Consider the following 8,375-nt stretch of genomic DNA (forward strand, 5'->3'; position numbering starts at 1 on the left):
GAAGGGAGCGTGAAGATACATCGGTAATCACAGCGCCATACGGTCTGGATCATAATGCCGAGTTCATTCAGGCTTCTGCCTTCAAGAGCCGAATCAAAGAGTAGATCTAATAACAGGTTCCCTAAAGAAATCCTTAACCAAACTAGCACCAATGGTGAACTACTTTCCAAATGCAGTCTTCGAACAAATGGTTCCATAATTCTACACAATAGTTTCCTAGGGTGGAAAAGATTTGAATTCCGATCAAACCTGGATAAAAGCAGAGGAGGAACGATTGCGACATCTATTGATAATGGGCTCCAAAACCTTAACAGGCCGAGAGTTGTTGGGCCCAACAATGGTAAACCTGGTTTCTCAAGTGGGTGTATCAGACAATTCATGCGGCGGCCAGGTTGAGCAGATGTCGGATTCAGGGGCTCAGACATCTCCGGCAAAGAGAGGGATGGTGGTTGGAGGTTTAAATCGGAGCTTGAGGTAACAGAATGGAACCCTACGAGCTTAAGATCTCCGGTATAGGAACTCGATGCCAGGGTGGGAGGACCGTCGTGCGCCATCAACATCCCTACCAGGTACGGCGCAACCGATGGTTCCAGAAGATCTACTTCCGCCATCTTTGAAGCATGGTATGAGGTCTCCTCTTGGTGAATCAAAGTTCCAGATCTGACAATAGTTGGGTCATCAGATACCATCTCCGGGAAAGAGTCCTTTAGCAGGTAAGAGCTGGGAAGCTCCGGCCAGCAGCTGTTCTCTTTCGAATTCAGATCGGTGATTGAAGGTAAGTGAGGGGTTATAAAGGGATTAAAGGGGCCAAAAACTTAACTAAAATTAAAGAGACAAAAAGACAAAGAGAGCGAGAACGGGGAGAAGAGAGCCGGGTTAAGTCCCGACGACAGCAAAGTAAAACTTCACCGGCGTCGGAAGAGAAAAGCGGTAAGGGTTCCTTGATTATCACGCCTGGGAGAGAAAAGGGGAAAAATGAGAATATTCTAATGAGGGTTTATGTTTTAATTTTTTAAAAGATCTACTTCCGTCCAAGTAAATTGTTTCGATTGAAGTAGAAAATCTTAGATTCGGTTTATGATTTTGGGTTTTTAGGCGAAATTATTTTATTTATGGTGAGACGGTTTACCATTAAATTCGTTTTTAATGGAAAATAAAAGGATTAACTTAGGTCGAATTTATTTTATTTTTGTTTGTAGTATATTTGATTAATTATGACATGATTTTTTGGGAAGACGTTGATTTCAATTAGAGTAATTGCACTTATTTGTTTAATATTGCAATAATCAATCATACGTCATTTATGTCTATAATGTAGGAAAATCTCGCTAATTCGATTCTAAATTATCATCTTAATTTAAAATAGTAAATTGATAGACCTGTATGATATTATTCCCATCCTTTTAGCTACTGAATTTAGCAGTGAATTTTGAATCGAATATTCGTGCTCTGTTGATTGATAATTGTCTATATCATAGGAGAAATATGTTATTGTCATCTTAATTGAAAAAGGTAAATTGTTAGGCCTGATAGATTTTATTCCTTTTTTTCTAGTGAATTTAGCAGTTACTTAGTAATCAAATATTTGTTTTCTGTTTAATTGATACTGATAATCTCCGAAGTATCATAGAAAAAATAATCCAAAAATAGCGAAAGTTTTTGGAATAAAAAAACATAATATATTTTATATATTTATAATAAATATTAATTATTATTTTTTCTAAAAATTTATCCAAATATTTATATATTTGTTATTTACAAAATCATCAAAATAAATATATATTCCCGTTTTTATACTATTTTTGTATGCATTTCATTCTCATATAAGATTAGAGTGTGAATTTTAAGTGTTACAGAATATTTAGTTGTAGTTTGTAGAACCAAACATATTAATCCGTAGTAAGTTTAAAGTTAAAACATATTTATAAGAAGGAGAAAAAAACATATGATTTACGAAAATGTAATTATTATATATGGACTTTATGTAATTGGTATTAGGATAATATATATAGTTTTTGATATAAGGCTATAATGTATATGTGATGAATGAAGAGGTATGCTTTAAATTAATTTAATTCGAATAAGATACACATGATAATGAAATATTAAAATATTTTTTAAATACATATTTTTTTTATTGATAATGAAATCCTTTACTCTAAAAGAGTATTAGTTTTGTAGTCTTCACCGCTTAGTTTAATTCTCTTTCTGGAATTTGGTGAACTGTCTCCATGTGTAAATACTGAAACAAAATCTTTATCGAGTCCAGTTGGTTATTTGGTTTGGTACGTGTAGCACAACAGCTTCCTCCTGTTCAAATTTAAGATAGATTTTATTAGTGAGGAGTTGTATGTGTAAAGAAATGACACTGTACTTGTGTAACCTTAAAAAAAGTCTTACCGAAACCAATGATGAGAAATAAAGGATGTAAATCTTAGCAAGAAGTCATGTGAAAATTATTGAATGTAAAGAAGAATCCCTAATATATAGGTGAGGGGATATGTTGTGGGGCTTGAGGCTCTTCGGGTAGGTTTTTTTTAATGGGATCTTTTGTTTTTTGTAAATAAATGCAATGGCACATAATTGTAAATAATTAGATGTTTTGAGGGTTAAATGATTAGATGTGCTCTGAGTTCTGTAATGGATCTTTTTCTCCAAAATGCTTTCCTTTTAACATATAGGGGATATTTGACATCTTTTACTAAAATTAATATAACAACGTTTAATATAAATGACACTAACCAAAAATAAACAATAATAAAAAATAACTATTATATAATTAATAAAGCGATAAATGACCTTATAATCCTAATATCAGTACATGATTTTTGTAGTGTTATTACGTGATATAACTATTGTTTGCTTCATGGTTGTTTTTTAATATTTTGGTCACTGTAAATATTTCTAAGTTAATTTGTGAGAATTATTAGAACTAATTACTATAAAGTTTGTTATGATGTAAAGTGATCTTAGTGCAGTGGCAAATGATAAGTCTTTAATACACAAGGCACCATCATACCAGAGATCGAATCCCGCTCTTGTAGGAATTTGGCTTATGTGTCGGTGTGTTGTGGTCCAATGGTTGACAAAAAAAAAAATTGTTATGATACACAATAGTTAGTATATTTATTACACATATATTGTTACTTATTAGTAGCTAATTATCACAAAAATAATTAGTAACTAAACAAATTAAGTTACGATTCACAATAGTGGATATATTTGTTACATAAACAGTGAGTGCATTTGTTACAGAAATATGGTTAATTATCATTAGCAATTTACCATGAATTTTATTGTCGCTAATTCTTACAAATAACTACAATTTTTCTTCTAGGTATTTTATTTTATTTTTATCACTAATTAGTAACAAATTGTCGCAATAATTTGCTACAAACTATATCGTGACATATGGCGAAGCTATATCATCCTAGTTTAATTAAAATTTAATATGTCAGATACATAATTTAATATCTAAATCTGTCTATCTTATTTAGGTTTTTTTTTTTTGGCAACATCTTATTTAGGTTATTATTCTTAATAAATATCATTGTTTTGACTTCCAAATGAGCAATTAATTATTCCAGTCAAATATACAACTATTGCTTTTTATTTGACTAAGAATAATATCTTAGTGTGTGGTGTACGCATAGATAAAAAATGTTGATTCGAAATTATTCAGTTGTGAGATAAACAAAAAAATAATCCGAAAAATATTGAAAATCAGTTATTAATTTCTGCATCATGAAATATGTTACTTTGTTTGTGGTTTCTTGTGTTCTCATGTTTTTCGTGATGCAAAATGCTAAAGGTGAGATATCTATAAATTAGTTACTTGTTTATTATGAAAAAATTAAATAATGCAAAAATGTTACAAAAAAATATTTGTAATTTTTAGTATTATCAATTATTTTTGTCTTTAATAAATGATGCATTTATCCATCATCTAATAATTTTTTGGTTGATTTAAATTAGTGGAGGCACAACATGCGCAAGTACTTGTTGAATTTGTTCCGGGAAAACCATGTGATCCTGTTCGTACTCGAGCTGCTGCACAATGCCGATCGGAAACTCAAGATAGTTACTATACTCGCTGCTATTGTAAAAATGCACAAGGTGGACATGATTGTTCATGTTATCATTAATAATTTTACTTTATATGATTTATTGAATGTTCAAAACCCAAAAAAAATAATTACTAAAAAGTTTCAGTGTTGTGGGTAGGAAATTTTATTTTTACATATTTAATAAACCTTCAAGCATGACAAATACTTTGGTTAAATTTAAATCATAAAACATAAAAGTTAATCTTCTTTTCTTTCTACACATCACAATAATTATGGACGTGAGACATCAACTTTAGTCAATGCTATTAATGTCTACGGTAATGCTTTCTTCTTAGATTTATAAAATGTTTGTATTTTTACTCTTTTTTTGGAGTTTAAAAGACATGAACTTTTACATAGACTAGAATAGTACCCGCGCTACGGGTTTTTGTGTGTTTTTTTTGGTGTAATTTTAATTATTTTGTGTGTTTTTTGTATGTTTGTGTTGGATTAGAGATTCATTATATCTTTAGCATATTATTTGTGGATTGTTTTGTGGATGATTTATTGTGTGGTTTTGATTGGCTGTATTTGTTTTTTTTTTGATTGATGGAGTTTTTTATTTATGTAAATTAACGTTTATTTTGTACTTAGTTTGGAAGTGCTTTTTATTTGGTTTTTTTTTGCAAACAATTACTATTGTTTTGTGGAACAAAAAGTTACCCAACTATGTTACCCAACTTTGGAAGAATCAAGGGCTGCAAGTGGTAAGACAATGCCAACAAAATTGTCGTGAAGTCATTCTATAGTTGAGTGTGAGAAAATACCGTGATTACGATTTCCTCTTAAGTGAGATTGAAGTTAGGAACACATGTGTTGTTGGCGAAATCGATGATGTATGCGATGGATGCTTTATTTACAAGGAAATCTACCGCTTCATGGACTACATGCACTATGTTTAATTTAAATTATATTCTATGTTTTATTTATCTTACTCCGAATTTTCAATTTTTAGACCATATTATGTAGCTACAAGTTCTTTTATTTTATCCTAGAATTGTGGAAGCAAGTCTTCATATTTAGCCCCTGTCATATTTGGTTTGGTGTTTTTTTTTTTTTCAGGTTAATTTTATATGGTGTTTATTTTGAAATAAATAAAATTAGATTGTATTGGTTAGATTGCATTTACCTTATTAAAATAATTAAAACTTACCATAGAGTTCAATTTGAAAATTTTCTCAACCACACAAAAGGAGTACCACCCTTACATTCCTCTACCCATTTATAATCAATAAAATTAACTCTTTATATTCCTCTACCGAATTATATATTATCATGTCAAGAAATTGTTAGATATCAAAAATTATGTTTACTTTTGCTAAACAAATAAGCAAAAATCAGAAGTCTATAAAAAGACATAACTCTATACAAAAGATTGAATCTGGAGCACACTATTGAGATTTTCTAACTTAAAGTATCACCGTGAGACAAGATAAATTGAATACGCACTATATTAGCTGGAATTAATGGTTAGGACATAGAACAAGATGATAATGCGTTACCTGAAGTTGTTGCTTTTTGTGTACAATACAAAAATGATTTCAGACCAAACATGAGTATTGACGTGAAGGCTCTGCAACCATTGTTGGATGGTCGAACGAGACCTGCCAGAGAAGGAGCACATTAGTCTTGACCCTTAACCAGTCACCGTTTACAATCATATGGCTGCAAGCAACATCAATGACATAATCAACATCAATGAGTAGTTACAACATCCAAAGATCACTTTAAGTGTTAAAAAATTCACAATATATTTTATACTTGAATGATGGTTATTATTACTAAAACAAATGATTTGGGTAATGAAACTTAACCGAATACCAAACCGATCCAGGGTATAAAAGAAGAATTTTCACCTTGTGGGCTTTTGCTAAACCTTAGGGAAGAAGGTCAAGAATTATGGCATTCCATATTCCTTGTCCTCTGAAATAAAGCAGTGACGTCTGTCATTCATTTAATCGGTTAAAATCAGTAAGAAAAAAAAAATCATAAACTAGAACATTACCGGTTATTAAAATCGGTTAAAGAAAGCAAATTGGTTAAAAGCGGTTTTACCCCGTTGCCATGTTGTGAATCTCCCGCGAATGAAGCTCTGTCGCAATACCTCAGCCTCACTTTGTTCCAATTGTAAAAATCTTAATACATAAATTTTTCTTTTAAGTCCAAAGCCCAACCAATGTGGTGTATGACGTATTGTGTGTGAACGATGTTCTAATAAAGCCAAAGCAAGTTTTTGACTCAAGACAGACCAAAACTGGACTTCACATGTCAAGATGTGCAATGACAGTTAAACCTTTCCTTGAATTAGATACCTAACTCGAGTAAGGTAGGATCGATGTGTAAGTTTTTGCTCTCAATATTTATGTGTTAACATAAGAATTAAGACACATTAATAGCAAAAGGAAGAACAAACCTTGTTGTCTTGGTTGAAGTCAAGCTTAAGAAACACCATATCCTGATACTTCTTAGATAGCTCTTTGTATTTGAGAGCAATTACTTTGCAAGGACCACACCTGCAGAGTAAAATCGAAACAAGACTTACACTGAGTAAAACAGCAGTTTCATGAGAATAAGAATCCATGAACATCACATAAGCAGTGCAAGCTTGCTCACCCGACCTAGCCAAAACCAATCATTACTCACTATATTAAACTGAAGATTTTTACCAATCCATAGAACAGAAGAAGTGAAGCGCTCTCGGTCTCCAACTTGAACAAGTACACACATATATATCTCTACCCAAATCATTATAATTTCTTTGATCTAATGCATCAAATTAATTTATCTTAGGTCCATAAATCTCGGTTCGGGGAACACAACATAGAGCCTTAAACAAGCAAAGATCAAATACAACAGTAGTTTACCAAGGTCAACGCATAGCCTCCAAGTGTATCTTCACCGTGGCAAGATAACGGTCTCAATTCATCAAGCATGATAAGCATTGTTCATATACCTACACACTCAATGTCAAAAATGAACCCATCAAATTAAGTAACTCACCACCAAGCCAAGTTATTATGCAAAACCTACTTCTCAAAAGGCTAAAGAACTTACCTTTAGGACATAATCAACATCAATGAGTAATTACAACATCCAAAGATCAAGACTTTAAGTGTCCCCAAAAACAAAAATTCAATTTGGGGACAACAGAGCAAAATCGAGAGAGCGAGTAAATCCAAATCTGTTGAGGAGTGTTTACCTCGTCACTAAGCTGTTTAGCTTCATCAGGTTTAACAGTTTCGGCGAGAAATCCATGGTGAAGAACAAGACCCGAGAATGTGAGAGAGATCAAAATGGGAAACAAAAGCCACCTGGAATTTGATTCCATCGATAAGCTGATTTTAATCTTGTAAACGACTTACTCACTTCTCGTTCCCACATCAATAACCTTCCTCTCCTTCTCACCTTCGTCACACCTGAGTCTCCGCCGCAGTTCGTCGTCGAGTCACTCCTCTCACTTCAATCCTTTTTCACTCCTCTCCTCTCTCAGCTTCCTTCGACTTCTTCGTCTACTCCTTCAACCAAAACCAAAGATGACCCTGAAGTTGTTTTCAAAGCTTGGCTCAGATCAAAATTTGACGAATTTGTCAAGCTTCTACTCGATGTTCTCGTCTCTCAACAGCCGGAAGATGATCTAAGGGTATCTTCTTACGGTGAAGCGAGAATTGAGATTTTGGGACTTTTTTTTTGATAAATTTGAGATTATTAGAATGTTATTTGATAGATATGCAAAATTATACATGATGTGTATTAATCTTTATAATTTGATTGGTTAGCTATTTTTACTGATCTGTCTGTTTTATTACAAAAGCTGACGTATTAGTAGCTGGTGAAAAACAAGAAAGTTTTATTGTATTGATACAACGATCTGAGCTGTTTTTTTTTACATAATAAATAATATTAATAATTAATTAAGACTAGTGGTATCATACCCACTACCCACCTAACTACACACAAATAACAGCGGAATACCAATACCAATTAAATAACCAATAATAATCCATAATCAAATAACCAATAACCAATCCTAACCATTTCAATGTCAAACAACAAGAAACACCAAACCGGCAATCCTAACAATGTTTCTAATGACCCAACTCTAGCAACCTAGCAATGTCAGACAACATCCAATCGAGTCCCTAGAACATCTTCCTCTTCATTGCCTTGATTCCACGATCACACTTTGCCTTTACCTGCACCACAAACACAAATTGAGATGCATGAGAATTTGATAAATACTCAGTAACACAATCTTCCCATCTACTGGAC

General features: G+C 32.5%; 1 long non-coding RNA gene across 15 annotated transcripts; it reads right to left on the bottom strand.

The window, feature by feature from the left end:
• Nucleotides 1-2,038: 2,038 nt before the first annotated feature.
• On the bottom strand, nt 2,039-7,836 carry LOC104750385 (uncharacterized). Of its 15 annotated transcripts, none has more exons than XR_015583487.1 (7): nt 7,306-7,836; nt 6,971-7,059; nt 6,520-6,619; nt 6,162-6,241; nt 5,963-6,049; nt 5,609-5,710; nt 2,039-2,310 (listed from the first exon to the last, which is right to left on the bottom strand). It is a non-coding gene; the product is annotated as an uncharacterized LOC104750385 (long non-coding RNA). The 15 variants fall into 15 exon arrangements; XR_015583490.1 differs by having other exon boundaries at nt 5,963-6,029; nt 6,112-6,241; XR_015583486.1 differs by having other exon boundaries at nt 5,963-6,029; nt 6,162-6,418.
• Nucleotides 7,837-8,375: the final 539 nt, after the last annotated feature.

Source organism: Camelina sativa, chromosome 16, assembly GCF_030686135.1.
Source record: "Camelina sativa cultivar CO46 ecotype springtype chromosome 16, ASM3068613v1".
Classification (NCBI taxonomy): Eukaryota; Viridiplantae; Streptophyta; class Magnoliopsida; order Brassicales; family Brassicaceae; genus Camelina; species Camelina sativa.